This window comes from Macaca mulatta, chromosome 13, assembly GCF_049350105.2.
Source record: "Macaca mulatta isolate MMU2019108-1 chromosome 13, T2T-MMU8v2.0, whole genome shotgun sequence".
In the NCBI taxonomy this organism is placed as follows: domain Eukaryota; kingdom Metazoa; phylum Chordata; class Mammalia; order Primates; family Cercopithecidae; genus Macaca; species Macaca mulatta.
The window spans coordinates 124,149,764-124,165,860 of record NC_133418.1 but is presented as its reverse complement, the minus strand read 5'-3'; the positions used below and the strand labels follow the sequence as shown (position 1 = coordinate 124,165,860).

The window sequence follows — 16,097 nt, the reverse complement described above, 5'->3', positions numbered from 1 at the left end:
CATCTCCACACTCTGGGCACCTGTATCACCAGGGGTCCAGAATGTGCAGCTGCTTCTCTAGTCTCTAAAACTCTCATCTATGCTTTTCAAGTTATGTAGGAAAGAAAAGAGGGAGTTACAAACAAAAATACAATGATGCTGGCCTTTTTTTTTTTTTTTTTTTTTTTTTTTTTTTTGAGACCTGAGTCTTACTCTCTCGCCCAGGCTGGAGTGCAGTGGTGTGATCTCAGCTCATTGCAACCTCCATCCTCCGAGTTTAAGCGATTCTCCTGCCTCAGCCTCCCAAGTAGCTGGGATTCCAGGCGCCTGCCACCAATCCCAGCTATTTTTTTGTATTTTTAGTAGAGACGGGGTTTCACCATCTTGGCCAGGCTGGTCTTGAACTCCTGACCTCGAGATCCACCTGCCTCGGCCTCCCAAAGTGCTGGGATTACAGGCGTGAGCCACTGTGCCCGGCCAATGCTGGCTTTTATATTTACCAATATGATTACTTTACCAATGTTATCTTTTTTGTATGGCTTTGAGCTACTCATTTATTCTTTAGCAATTTGGAAGAAACTTGCAACACACAGGATAAAATAGATTGTGTTACTGACAAAATCTCCAAAATGTTAGTGCCTTTAAAAATAAATTTACTCTGTCTCTTACCACATGTGCGCTGTGGGTCAGGAGGAGGCTCTGTGCATTTCCCTCCTCAGGGCAGCGGGCTGTGGAATGCAATACCGTTGGATGAAACGCTCTGTGGATTTGCACTGTGCAACATGGCAGCCTCGAGCCACATATGGCTCTGAGCGTTTGACCTGTGACAAATACAACCGAGAAACAGAATGTTTAATTCTATTTCATTTTAATTAATTTAAAGTTAAATAGCCACATGTGGCTGGTTTCTCCCATACTGGACTGCAAAGGTCTAGAACGTGTCTGGTGTCTTGATGAGACAAAGAACTCCACTCTTGCTGGTTTCTTCCCAGCCATGACAGAGTTCACTTTTCCCTAAGGCAAGTCACACGCCCTTGTACAACCTCAAGGGGGCAGAAGAGTGCAGTTTTAACAGGTGCCCAGAAGAAGGAGAACCAGAAGCATTGGCGGACATCAATGATTCTGCAAAGCTGAGAATAAACCCCAGATTGCTTAGGGGAAACCAGCTAGGTAGTGGTTTAATGATTGGAGGAGCACGGCGCAGGCAGTAAATGAACACAGTACCAGGGGAATTTGTAGAGAAGAAATGAGACCCAGGGTGCGAAATTGTTCAAGGCCAAAGACAGGTCGTTGGTCTCTTTTAACACTTCATCCCCCAGGGCCTGCCTGCATGCTCAAGGGACCCTGGTTGCACGGTTGTGCAGGTAGCCCGAGCTGCCCAAGCCTCACTCTGTCACAGAGGCAGGCCCGTCAGGTGTGTTCCATCTCCCACACAGCCTTGTCCCTGTTGAGTGGCTAAGAGAATTACCTGAGACTGGGTAATTTATAAGAAAAAATATATATTTAGCTCACTGTTCTGTAGGTTGAGAAGTTCAAGGGCCTGGTCTTTGCTCCCTGCGAGGGCTTCTGAGCTGGGTAACCTGGTGGAGAAGGTCAGAGAAGTGAACAGATGCGGAGAGGACCAAGCAGCAGAAGAAACTTCACCTTATTGCAACAGCTCCAGCGGGAGCCAGTCCAGTCCAGTCTCTGAGAGTGAAACCACACTCACTACCTCACAAAGAGGGATTCAGTCCCAGGACGTGAACACCTCCCACCAGGATGTAAACACCTCCCACTAGGCGCCACCTCCAAACACCAACACACCGAGGATCACGTTTCACATGGAATTTGGTGGAGACAGCAAACGACATCCAAACCACAGTCAGCTTCCTCACCTCCTGCAATGCATCCTTGGCTGAGTTTACTCAGTATACCCGGGATGCTCATGTCCACTCACCAGATCTTCCATCTCAGGCACACTCATCTTCCAGATGCAGCTGCTGTGGTCCTCATGTCCACCCACCAGATGTGCTTCCATCCCATACACCCTCACCTTTCAGATGCAGCTGGAAGCATATGAAGCATAATAAATAAACTCAACGTAACCTTGTCTCTTATTACATCAAACGCCTGAGTTGGTGGTGTGAGTTGTGTAATTCTGGCTTTGAATCCCAGCACCACTGCTTTTTTACTTGACCCCGTGTGAGTTCCTTAAGCTCCTGTGTGGCTTCAGGCAAAGCTTCTGGCCTTCGTGGGTCTTGGTTGGCACATTTGTGAGCCGAGTAAAATATATTATAAACTATTAATCCATACGGAACAATGGTCATGTGATTTTATTTTAGCTTTTATTTCAAAACACGATTAAGAAATACATAATTTTAATCGTTTGTATCTTTTCAACTTACTTAGATTTATTCTCTATTAACTAGTTTTTGTTACTATTGTAATAATCAATAATTAGAAAAATAACCTAGCCCTCACTGATTACTCGTGGGATTCAGGAACCCGATGATTTCCCTGAGAATCACCTTGCTGTGGGGACTGAGTGGAGTTTCCCTGTTACTGAGCCCGGCCACTAGATGGTGGAGGACCACTTCACTTTAGCTTTCTTGTCTTTCAGTACTAAAAAGGCTTGCAAGGATTATGCACCTTTTCTCCCACCCCTCGTTCCTTGAACGGTGAATTTCTATAACATTTGTTAACTGTCCTTTTAATAATTCTTGACCCTTTCTGTGCTTTCATTTAACCTCAAGTCTAGATTATTCAAATTGACTCATTTGGTAAAAATACATTGGGTGTCTATCATGTAGCAACAGCTTAATGGGATCCCCCGTGAAGTGGTCAAGTGCTGAAGCTGTGAAAGCTGGGGCCGGCGGATCGTGTGGGGACTGCCGCTGTGATCACTTTTAGGGCAGCGTCAGCAGAAGCCTGTGCGTTTGCAGGCAGATCTACGCTCTTTCAAATGTGGTGACACCAAGGTACAGTGCGGGGCACACGTGGCAGGGTTGGGGTGTGGAGGGAGCTTGTTCATCCTTCTTGGAAACCATGACACAGGGAAGGGGATTTAGGCCTCCTCGTTCCACACCCCTCCTTTCTAGAGGCCAAGGCAGCCCTTTGATCAAGATCACATGGTTCCTTAGAGGCAGCTCAGAAGCAGTTTCAGGAGGAGCTCTCCGCATCTTTTTAGAGACAAATCTCCTCCGTGGGAGGCTCTCTGAAGGGCCATGGTGTGCGGGGCCAGCGAGGCTGACTTCGTGACTGGACCCCCACAGAACAGCCACAGTCACAGGGATGGGACAGCTACACAGAGGTCAGCAAGCCCCGGGGATGAGGGGAGGAGGACGGGAGGCCTTGGGGGTGGAAGGGGTTCCTACAGAACATTGTTCTAGGTGGGGCCTGAAATAACTCCTTCTACAGATGAAGAGGTGACAGGTGTGGGATAGAGGGTGGAAGGGGCAGACCATCCCAAGAAGACACATGCCAGGACGCTGAAGCAGCTGCTGAGGTGGGTGCATTGGGTGGCGGAGGGGCAGCAGGCGCTGGTCATCGAGATGAGGCTGGGGATTAAACAGTGGCTCTGTCACAAAGGCCTTCTAGGCAATCCTTGAAAGTGAGCTTTCTTTTTTTCAAAATGCAATGGAAAAACTTATTTGCAATCCTAAATCTTGGTCTATTCTATGATTTCGAAGTTTGGAGACTTACCAGAATACTGATTCATTACCAGCAGTAGACTCAGGGATATATTGTGGGAATTCTTGTGCCTTTATATAAGTTACCTTTATTTCTTCAGGAAAATGAAGTGAATATGAACATCATTAAATTTTTGCCAAAGGTCTTTTGCCGAAAAAAGCTTTTCTCCTTGAAAAGAGTTATAGATGTTTGCTTGAAAAGCATGTGTGCATTGATTAGTCATCTATAGATTAGATTGGATTTTTCAGCCTCATTTATTACATTGGTTATGTCACAAGGTCATACTGCCTTGAATATTATTTTGCCATAACAATACGAAGGGGCAAGACAAAGAAGAGGAGGAGGAGGAGGAGGAGGAGGAGGAAGAGAAAGAAGAGGCGTCAACATCAACCCCCCGGGTGTCAGCTGGTGAATATTATCCGCATGGTTGGACATTAAATATGAGCCCATTAGGAAAAGTGGGGGACATAACTCCATTATTAATACCAATGTGGGTGGGCCAAGTAAGTGACCCACATGTGATACTGGAAACTGGAAAGTGGAAGACGAAAAGAGCTTGTGCTGGGGAGAGAGGAACAGCGTCTCCATAATCAGAATGCTTCAGGGGCTGTCATGCTGGAACATAAATTAGCACACAATGTTGATAGAAGACATTTTGAATGCATTAGAAAAGCTTCAGCACGGTTCCCACCATGTACCCAGCAATTTAACAACCGGGCACTCTACCAAAATAATAAGCATGCCAACTAAGCAACATAACAAGACCCTGTTTTTACAAAAACTAAGAAAAAATTAGGCAGGCATGGTGGCGTTCACCTCTCGTCCCAGCTTCTCAGGAGGCTGAGGCAGGAGGATCGCTTGAATCCAGGGGGTCGAGGCTGCAGTGAGTTGTGATCACACCACTGCACTCCAGCCTGGCTGACAGAGTGAGATCTTGCCTCAAAAAAAAAGAAAAAAGAATGCACGGTGAGATTTTGTAACAGAGGTGACAATTGATCGAGTATTTAGAGAAAAATATTGGAATGAAATATTAGAAATAACCTAAATATTCAAGAACAGGCAATTATCAAAAGTGTTATGGCATATGCATAAAATGGAATACTTTGAAATCATTATGTATCATGATGAGAGAAATATGAAAACTTGATGAAACATAGTTCTCGTGACCTAATTGTATATGTCACCATTCTATGGCAATACATGAAGGATGTCTTGTTATTTTTAGTTTTCTATATATTGAAGTATGATCTACATAAAGCAATGACCACAAATCTCAAACATGAAGCTCAGTGGGCTTTCCCCATATATACAACTGTGTGCACACTACCCGGGTATAGGCATTGAACACACATACCACAAAGGCTGATCCCTGCTCCCTCCTGGCCAGCAGCCCTGGGAGCAAACATCACCACAACCTGTTCTGAAGATTCATTTCACTTCTATTTTGAATTTCATATGAATATAGATCTTTGTTATCATATGTATTATCCTGCTTCTGGCTTCTGTCAAGGAACATTATAGCTGTGAGATTCATATTTTTGCAGGGTAATCAGTTTATTATATTTTCTGTTGCAACATAGTATTCCACTGTGCAACATATTTATCCATTTAACTACAGCTGAACATTTAGATTCTTTCTAGTTTTTTAGCTCTTATCAATAAAATTGCTATAAACATTTTTGTGTCTGTATTTTGGTGGGCATAGCAGTCATTTATACTGGGAGTAATGGAATTGCTAACTCACAACTCTGTGTGTGTGTGTGTGTACGTGTTTCTCTGTTGTAGATATCACCAAACACTTTTCCAAAGTGGTTGCACCACTTTCTATGCCCATGGATGGTGCAAAGCTGCTTATATATTTATGAGCTACATGGACATCTCTTTTGTAACACGCATGCACACAGACATCGCCTTGCTTTCTTGCTCTCATATGTCTTTTCATAAATAAAAGTAAGCTTTTAATCAAGTTCGACTTACTCATTCCTTCATTTATTGTCACCATTTTTGGAGGATGCAATTATTTGTATTTCTGAAATTTTGATATATCAAACTTATGGAAATGTTATAAGAATAATTTTTAAAACTGTCGGCAATGTGTTACCCAGACACACCAACTGGTACATTTTGCCCCATCACATTATCTGTCTATCCATCATCTATCTATCTAATCATCTATCTAATTATCTATTTATCTATCTATCATCTATTGATCATCTATCTGTCTATCATCTGTCTATCATCTATCTATCTATCTATCTATCTATCTATCTATCTATCATCTATCTACCTATCTGATCATCTATCTTACCATCTATCTAGCTATCATCTATCTAATGATCTATCTACCAATCATCTATCTATCATCTATCTATCTATCTTTTTCTGATCCATTTGAGACTAAGTTGTGGACATAGTGGTTCTTTAATTTTTAAATACTTCATTGTGTATTTCCTGACAACCTAAGCACAGCTATCACTATTGGGAAATATAATTGTAATGCAATACTATGATCTAATCCACTATCTATATACTAAATTAAGTACTATATTATCTAGTGCACAATTTATTAATACACAACAATATCCTTGACAGCTTCTCTTTTCAGAGTCCTGGAACAAGACCTGGGGCAGGGTCACCTGCTGCACGTGTGGTCACACCTGCCGTCCGCCGTGTGGTCGCACCTGCCGTCCTCTCTCACGCGGAGCAGCTCCTCGGGAGGTCTTTATCTCTCTTACCTTGACACACTCCGAGTTCAGCCCAGTGATTTCTTCCAGCCCCCTCAGTCTGGGTTTGTCTGATGCCTCCTCGACGTCCCATCCAGGTGTAGTCTGTGCAGCAGCAGCACTGCGGAAGCCCCCGTGGCCTCTCCAGGCTTCCTGTTAATACCCCGTGCAGACGAGGCCGTCCTGCCTCCATGCTGAGGCTGACTTTGATCACGTGGTCAAGGGGCTGTTGGTCAGTTTTCTCCACCAAAGTTAGAACATTTCCTTTTGTAACTAATAAGTAAGTAACTTGTGGGAAGATACTTTTTGTCCAGTTTCTCTTCATTCACGATTTTCTAAACTCACCACCCATTCCTTCTATATTTATTTGCTATCATTCTGCTGTTAGTGAAAACTTTTCCTTTTCATTTATTTAATCAGTCACTCATTAACACCATTTATTTATTTGTTTCAATCATATCAGTATAGACTTATAGAGTCTTTTTTGTTTTTCCTTTTTGCAGCGACAGGTCTGGCTGGGTGCCCAGGCTGGCGTCAAACTCCTGGGCTCAGGGGATCCTCTGGCCTCTGCGGTGCTACCACACCAGTCTAAACTCATGGATTTTTATCATGTTAATTATCAATACTTTACACGGTCACTCAGTTTGGCTGTAAAACGCTCCCAGCTCTGGCTGGTGGGAGCCTCTCTGAGCTGCTTAAGCGTCTCTGAACATGCACCAGCGTTCTCTGAAGACTTCCTCGCTCTCTGAGGCATTGAGGCTCCCCGGCCTTGGTCTTGGACTCAGCTCTTTCTCCAGGGACGCTGGTTCTCGTCAGTGGAGAATGAGATTTGGAAACCAAGCTCTGGACCCTGGGTGAGCTCGTTGCTCCTGGGCCCTCTCAGTGGGCAGAGCCAGATGATACGTGTTTAGGAGGCTGAAACTTCTCCGAAGTAACGTAGTCCATGCATGTCCGTGCCCTCCCGGGCAATCATAGACAGACCACTCTCCTCAAGATACTTCCCACGTGTTAAGCAAGATGGCTTCAGAATCTCTAACTCACTCCCCTGCACAAAGCAGGTGACTGGTGTTCAGCCCTTGTTCAGTTGTGGAGACAGAATTTACACGCAGTGAGATGCTCAGTGCTTCTGTGCGTGACCCAGTGACTTTGGCAATGTGGCCACCGAGGAACCCGCATTCCCATCAAGACACAGAGCGTTTCTCTCACCTGAGAAAGTCCCACTTGGGACACTTGTTCCTAATGAACAAGCATTTGTAGTTCTAGTGGCCACCGATCTGACAGCCAGAGTTTACCGACGCTGAGCTCCCCAAGTCCTGTTGGGTGCATCCCTGGGGGTTGGTGTCAGATGAGGCCACTGCCCACCTGCCCCAGAAGTCACTGAGCGTCTCTGCCTTTCGGTTTTTCCTCCCCAGTTCCCATTTGCCTGGTCTCTCTCCGGAGCTCCACTTTGTGAAAATTCACAGATGCTGCTGCTCTACCAGAGAATATGGAGACTGAGAAGCTGCCACGGGAGTGTCCGGTGTCCACACATCAAAGACTTGCTCAGTCCACCACGTGGGAAGAAGGGTCTTCTCCCCAAACCTGTGTCCTGCGTCTCCGTCCTCGTCTCTCTGTTTTAGATGGTTAATCTTGAAATGTTTACTTTTAAACCATGTATACATTTACATAACTGAAAGCACTGATTCATTCTACAATTCTTATTTTTGAAAAAGTCAGAGCCTTTGTAACATTCATCAATTTCTTTTTCTCACAGAAAATTATTTTCACCATTTGCCACTTCTTTTTCTTTTTTAATTGAAATTGAATTCATAGAAGACAAAATTATCCACTTTACAGTGTCCATTGCGGTGGCATCTGGTACATTCACAATGTCCTACAGCCACCATCTCTCTCGAGGTTCACGATCACCCCAGCACACCCTGGACCCGTGACTCCATTCGCCTCCTCCAGACTCGGCACTAATCTGCTTTCCATCTCTGCAGATATGCAAAGCATCAAATGGTATGTGTCTGATCTCATTTGCCATGTTTCTGATGTTCATTTACTCTGTGGCAGGTATACTATATAAATCTTTTTATAACTGAACAATATTCCTTTTTACACATGTATCTTAATTATTAATTCATGCATCCACTAACGAATGTGTGGGTTCTTTTACCATTTGGATATGATAAATAATGTGGCTATAAATTGGGTACATTTTTCTGTGCAGATATATTTTCATTTCTCTCAGATATCTAAGAGAAATACCTAGAAGTGGGACTGCTGTGTCACATGGGAATTCTGTGTTTAACTTTTTGAAGAACCACCTCGCTGTTTACCAGTCTCTGAGTCACTTTTCATTATAATCAGTGAGATATGAGGGCTCCTATTTCTCATCAACACTTTTATTATTATTTTATTTATTATTATTATTATTATTTTTGAGATGGAGTCTCCCTCTGTCACCCAGGCTGGAGTGCAGTGGTGCGATCTTGGCTCGCCGCAAGCTCCACCTCCCAGGTTCACGCCATTCTCCTGACTCAGCCTTCCCAGCAGCTGGGACTATAGGCACCCGCCACCTCGCCCGGCTAATTTTTTTGTATTTTTAGTAGAGCCAGGGTTTTAGCATGTTAGCCAGGATGGTCTTGATCTCCTGACCTCGTGATCCGCCCGCCTCAGCCTCCCAAAGTGCTGGGATTACAGGCGTGAGTCACTGCACCCGGCCTTATTTATTAGTTTCTTAAGATGGAGTCTCACTCTGTCATCCAGGCTGGAGTGCAGTGGTGTGATCTCAGTGCACCGTGCCCAGCTAATTTTTTTTTCCTGTATTTTTAGTAGAGACAGAGTTTTGCCATGTTGGCCAGGCTAGTGTTGTATCTGACCTCAAGTGATCTGCCTGCCTCGGCCTCCCAAAATGCTGGGATTACAGGTATGAACCACTGCAGCTGGGCTGTAAGCCACTGTGGCTGGCCTCACTTTTATTATTATAATTATAATTACTGTTATTGCCACCCTGGTGTTTGTAAAAAGGTGTCTCATTGTGGTTTTGATTGGCATTTCCTTAATAACCATAACATTGAACATATTTTCATATTCTTGTTGGCTGTTTGTATATCTTCTTCAGAGAAAAGTCTGTTCAAGTCCTTGGCCCATTTGTTAATTGGGTTGTTTGCCTTTTTATTTTTTAGTTGCAGGAGTGTTTTTTAGATATTTTGAACACTAGACCCTCTTCAAATACACAGTCTGCAAGCATTTTCTCCTATTCTGTGGGTTGTCTTTTCACTTTACTAATGGTGTCCTTTGATGCAAAAACCAAAAAGGTTTTAGTTTTGATAAATTTGTATTTGATTGTTTGGGTTTTTTTGCCTGTGCTTTGGGCATCATGTCTAAGACAGTAAGATATTATCCAATATCTCTGTTTTTTTTTCTAAGCCTTTATGTTTTTACCTCTTATTTCATGTCTTTGATCCATTTTGAGTTGTTCTGGTAGAAGGTATGAGATACGGGTCTGCTGTCATTCTTCTGCATGTGGATATCTGGGTGTTCCAGCAGTATCTGTTGAAGAGACTGTTCACTGCCAGGGCCGTGCTGGCCATGTGGAGTGTCTCAGGAGGTGTTCTCGTCTCCTCGACTCTTTGGAAGAGTTTGAGTAGGATTGGTGTTAACTCTCTTCTGAGTGGTGGAATTCACCAGTGAAGTCAGCTGGTCTGAGACTTTTACTTTGTAGGAGGTTTTTATTGTTGATTCGGTCACTTTATTTGTTATAAGGCTCTTCAGATGTGTTTCTTATTGAGTCAGTTTTTGTAATTTATGTGCTTCTATGAATTGCCCATTCTACTAATATTATCTAATTTGTTTGCATGTACTTCTTTACAGTTTTCTCCTGTAATCTTTCTTATTTGTGAAAAGTCAGTAGAAATACCTCCACTTTTTTTTTCTAAGTTGTAGTTGTTCTTCTATTTGCCATAATCCTGCTAAAGATTGCCAATTTCGTTGATCTTTTCAAATAATAAACTTATGTTTTCATTGATTCTATTATTTTTGTTCTGTTATTATTTCGTTTATGCTCTAAACATTATTTTCTTCTATATGCTAGCTTTGCATTTAGTTTTCTCTTCGTTTTTTAGTTCTTCACAGTGTAAAGGTAGATTATGAATTTGAGGTCCTCTTTTATGGTGCAGGTATGGACAGCTATAAATTTTCCTCTGAGTGCTGCTTTGGCTGCATCACCTAAGCTTTCGTATGTCATGTTTTCATTTTTGTTAGTCTCAAAGTATTTTCTCATATGGTCTTTCCTGGAGAATGTCTCATGTGTCCTTAAGAAGAATATATAAGTTGCTGGTGGTGGTGGAGTGCTCTGTCAGTGTTTGCCACTGGTGGTGGAGTGCTCTGTCAGTGTTTGCTGGTGGTGGTGGAGTGCTCTGTCAGTGTTTGCCGGTGGTGGTGGAGTGCTCTGTCAGTGTTTGCTAGGTCTATTTGGTTTATACTGTTGTTTAGCTCCCCTATTTCTTTATTAATCTTCTGCCTAAATGTCTTATTTATAATTGAAAGTGAGGTACTGGAGTTTTCAACTGTTATGACGGAACTCTCTGTTTCCTCTTACAATCCTGCCAAATGCTTCCTGTATTTTGGGGCACTGTTGTTTGTTGTGTTTTTGTGGAGGGGTCAATTCCTGGCATGTTCTACTGTATCATCTCCTTTGAGATCTCTCTGCTTGTCTCTTAAAGCCTTTCTTTAATAGTTCTGTGAGCTTTCTTCTATTGCATTTTGCACAGGGCTTTTCTGGTAAACTCACCTAGGTTTCCAGCTCTTTCTTTAACTGCAGACTCTCAGACTTGAACTTCCATAAAAAACACCAAATTATCCACTTTTCTTCAAAGCTTTAGACATAAACCTCTCCCACATTGTGCTTGTGCACACATATACACACTCCTTTCTCCTCCTCATGCACAAGGAAGGTGCCCATGAATATTAGCAAATGTAAATGGAGCCTGGGAGAAGGTGCTTAGAGGTGTTGTATGCACCAAAGGCGTCTCGACTACAGCTCAGTCAGCCCAAACGACCCTGTGCAGCATTTGAAATTCCTGGACAGTCCGGGCGCGGTGGCTCACGCCTGTAATCCCAGCACTTTGGGAGGCCGAAGTGGATGGATCACTAGGTCAGGAGATCGAAACCATCCTGACTAACATGGTGAAACCCCGTCTCTACTAAAAATACAAAAAATTCACTGGGCGTGGTTGTGAGCACTTGTAGTCCCAGCTACTCGGGAGGCTGAGGCAGGAGAATGGCATGAAGCTGGGAGGCGGAGCTTGCAGTGAGCCGAGATCGCACCACCGCACTCCAGCCTGGGAGACAGAGCAAGACTCTGTCTCAAAAAAAAAAAAAAAAAAAAAAATGAAATTGCTGGACAAACTTATACCAAAATATAGACAAAGTAAGTTTCTGAAGATTGTAAGATAACTGTCATATTCCTTTTGCATCTCAGTGCTTGTACATTTTCCACAACACAGGTATTACTATTATACTAAGAAAAATATCTATTTAAGCTTTAACAATAAGAAATTATCAACAATATGTAGCAGTATATTCCTACTTAAATAACTTAGGTACTGATGAAGAACAGATCCCAGTGAAGGGATATATTCTACAGGCAGGTGCAAATGGGAACTGATTTTGTATTTATGTGTCACCATCTACCAAAAAGCATATAATCAGGATCCCATTATTTCTCACACTGTTCTTTTGGGCATATTCACAGGAGTAGACAAGATTGCTTTGTGTGCACTGACAGCTTCCTAAGTCAAGGAAGAGATCTTCCTAAATTGAGCAGTTGGCAGCACAGGGAAGGGACTCTGCCTTATCAGAATGAAGGATGTGAGTGAGGAACCAGGGAGTGCTGCTTCTTCGAACCCAGTGGGGAAACATCATGCCTCACCCTAAGCCTTGCGCCGGAATTACGCACGTCTGAGCACTTTGTTTGCCCTTGTTTATAACTTACTTTCCTTCCAGTGAACCACTTGCTTTCTATTTGCCTTCCTCCCTTCTGAGGACCTCCTGGTGCGGAGGCTGAGTGCTGGGCTGGGAAGAGATGGTGCGTCAGTGCTGCACTGACCAGCCGCTCACTCCAGAGCAGATGGTCACTATGTCGCATCAGGCAAGGTGCTTTATTTTACCCCAAATGGCCTCATTTTTATCATAAACTTGACTGTGAGTAGCTTTCCAGGGTGCTGTGAGGATTAAACCAGAAGCACTCCACACCTCCAGGTCCTCAGGGCTTTCACCCATGTTCCTTGTTACTTGTAAACGAGCCTTTCACGTAGCCAGCATTTACACAGACGCCACTTCAAGGCATTGGTCTCCATACTGATGATACAAAGATAAAGACATTGTACGTTTTCTGCCCGTGAGGACATTTCCCCAGAGATTCTACAGGCTTTTTTGGAAACTTGAGTCTTCATTTCTTCAGGACAAATGCTCCCAGATGCACTAGCTGGGATGTATCATTACTGCGTGCTTTCCAGCGTGGTTCCGCAACTTCGCCTCCCCCGACCTGCTCTGAGTTCTCCAGTGTCTCTGCATCCTCACCAGCGTTCTATGTTGTCACTATCTTATGTTTTTAATTTTAGCCACTCTGATAGGTGTGTGGCCACAGCTTTTTGCGCATTTGATCTGATCTCCTAAAGGCTGAGGATTGGGGCATCTTTCCACACCCTCCTTGGCATCTGTGTATCCTTCTCAGTGAAATGTCTATTGATGCTTTTTTCCCAGTTTCTGATTGAATTTTTCTAAACTGCTGAGTTGTGAGAATTCTTTCTATGTCAAAGTTCTGCTCCTTTTTTTGTTCTTTGCAAATATATTTTCTCCCAGTCTGTATCCTGTCTTTTAATCCTCTTCATATGGGCTTTTACAGAGCAAAATGTTTAATTTTGAGGAGATGCAGTTCATCAATTTCTTGTCTTAGGAATCCTGCTTCTGGTGTCAAGTCTAAGGACTCTGCCAGGACCCACATCCCAGAGATTCTCTCCTGTGTTGTTTTTAAAAGGCTGTATGGCTTTCAGGTTTAAATGTAAGTCTTGATCCATTTAGAGTCGATATATTAGGTGTGGGGTTTAGGTTGATCTTCTTTCTCTCCTTTTTCTTTTCTTTTCTTTTTTCTTTTTTTTTTTTTTTTTTGCCTATAGATGTCCAATTGGCCTATGTGTCTATCCTGCCACAGTGCTGCACAATTTTTATTTCTGCAACAATATAATAAATTTTGAAATTGGATAGAGTGATTCCTTCCACTTTATTCTGGTTTGTTTTATACATTTCCTTTTAGCTTAGTGAATGAGGCCTGACTCTTGCTTTCATTTGATGAATTCTGTTAGCCTGTTCTGGGCCAGGACCTCTGTTAACAAAAGTAAACACTGTATTCTCATTAAGCATGCAGCCTGTCAGAAGAGATAGATCAAAACAGAAACTAATGATGAAGATAAAGTTGTTTAAAATTGGAATAAATCTTATGCAGAAGAAGAGAGCCGGAGTGGGTGAGAACGTGGGTTCTTTTGGATAGGGCAGTCAGGTCTCTGCAAAGCCACATGTTTAACTGAGAAAAGCTGAGAAGCCACAGACACGCCAAAACACAGGTGAACAATGAGCTGGAAGCATGGACAAGCTCAGAGCACGTGGGCGCTGGAGGAGGCAGTGAGGCCAGGGAGGGGCTGAGATAGGGAAGTGGAGGCAGGAGTCAGGCTTGACCACAAACCAGCCACAGATAACAGAAAAATGGAGCTTTCTCTGGAGATTGCGTGGATGAATCATGAATTGGTCCATGCTTGAAAATCATTGCTGTTGCTTTGGGTTACAGGGGCTAATCGTGGAAATAGGGAGGACAGAGAGAAAGAGAGTGTGGCAGTCCAGGGAGGAAATGGGTCTCCTGAGCTTGGATTGGGGCAGTGGACCAGTAAGGATGTATTTGTGAAGCATCTGGGAAGAAGAGTTGGGAAAGTTTGCTGCTGGAGTGGATGAGAATGCTTTAAAAACAAAGTAAAAGGGAGCTATGGGCACTTTTAGATTACAGCAGATGGACCAGCGGATCACTGGGATGTGAGCTCTGGCCTGGGGCACAGGCGTGGTGGAGGGTGTGGCTAGGTCTGAATTTATTCAAGTTGAAACGTCTGTGAGCCCTGAAATGCCAGAGGCTCGATTCACAGTCACTTGCGTGATTGGTGTTAGTTGTTTCATCCGCACTGGTTATACTTAAGTCCATGTTTTGCTTTGTTTTTAAATTCTGTAAAATCCCAAAAAAAGTATAATAAACAGCAATGAATGCTTAAATAAGAGGATCCTTTGTGATCTCTCTGCTTGTCTCTTAAAGCCTTTCTTTAGTAGTTCTGTGAGCTTTCTTCTATTGCATTTTGCGCAGGGCTCCGCCCATAGGGAGGAGACACGTGGCTCAATCTGGAGTTCAGAATGGTTCACAAAGGAAGGAAGGGCGTTTGCACCTCGGGTGGGATTTTCCTGGCTTGGAAGGTGCAACATATCACGGGCCAGGTGTTCAGGCCTCACCTGGGTGTGGTTCCGCCTCTGAGGAGAACCGGCTTGGGGCGTGGGTGTCAGGGAGGCCCAGGACTTTGAATGGATCCCTCAAGAATAACTATTTGATGCTGACGAACCATTTAGAGGCAGATCTCAGGTCGTGTGAGTTTGTAGGTATGATTGTGGCTGATGCAGGATGGTTGGGAGTTGACCGAGAAGGAGATGCTTCCTTGTGGGTGGCAGCTCCCGGGGTTACTCTCCTGCCTTTCATCATGTTGAGCTGAGGTTTGCAGTATTTTTTTTGTTTGTTTTACTTATTTGTCCAGTGAGTCTTTTCTGATGAACTTTCAGATTTCATGGGTTCAGTTCACCTTCTGTCTGTTCCCTGTTATGTTGACCAAGAGCTTTCCATGATCCTGTAAATAAATTGTGAATATTGGCTTTTGAGTAAATGAGTAGGAACAGAAAAGTTGTCGTAACCTCCCCGTCCTCACCAAGTACCGAGATAGAAGTTGCTGAAGGCACTAAGAAGTTTCGGTTGCAGTTTCAAATAGCTGGGGAAATTTGTCTCTGTAAATAATGAAGAAACAATTTCCAGATCTAGTTTAGGATGGCATCATAACGGGGATATAATGTTAGAATAACAAGGCTAATCTCATTGTTTCAAGGAATGAAAACCGTTCTTTCGTGTACATCGGTAACCATAAAGTGAAAGTCGTAACAAAAATATAACCATCGACGTGTTCCAAGAGCCTCAACAGGACAGGTGCCAGCCTTGGTGTCAAGGGGATTCTCTGGAGAATTTTAACACTATAATTTCTATGTTTATGTGATCGCTTCCAGTAATTACTTGTATGTTTTCCAAAGACGCTCAGCTGCCATCTAAGTTTAAAATTTTATGTGCTTTATTATAAGCTCTCATTTTTTAGGTTATGCTAAGAATAAGAACATGGGCATTGGGAATGCACATCCACATGGATTTAAGGATTGATTTGCCACTTTATTAATCATAGACCTTTGAGCAGTGACATTTCTTACGCATGCCTCAGTTTTCTGTCCAGTAAGTGGGGAGACATCATGCCCATCTCCTGAGGGTGCTGGGGTGAAAAGCGCGACCCCACAAGCAGCACAGTGACCGCCAGCAACGGCTAGCTCTTGTTCTTAGGAACCAAAATGCTCTATGCGAGTTAAGGAACACTCACCGTATTATTTGTATCTCACAATGAT

General features: G+C 43.3%; 1 long non-coding RNA gene across 1 annotated transcript in view; it reads right to left on the bottom strand.

Annotated features, from left to right (window-relative positions):
• LOC106992809 (uncharacterized) overlaps nucleotides 1-15,839 on the bottom strand; it is a 36,970-nt gene extending 21,131 nt beyond the window's left edge. Inside the window, exon 1 of the long non-coding RNA XR_013402554.1 lies at nucleotides 649-15,839. This is a non-coding gene — a long non-coding RNA (uncharacterized LOC106992809). The remainder of the gene's footprint in view (nucleotides 1-648) is intronic.
• Nucleotides 15,840-16,097: the final 258 nt, after the last annotated feature.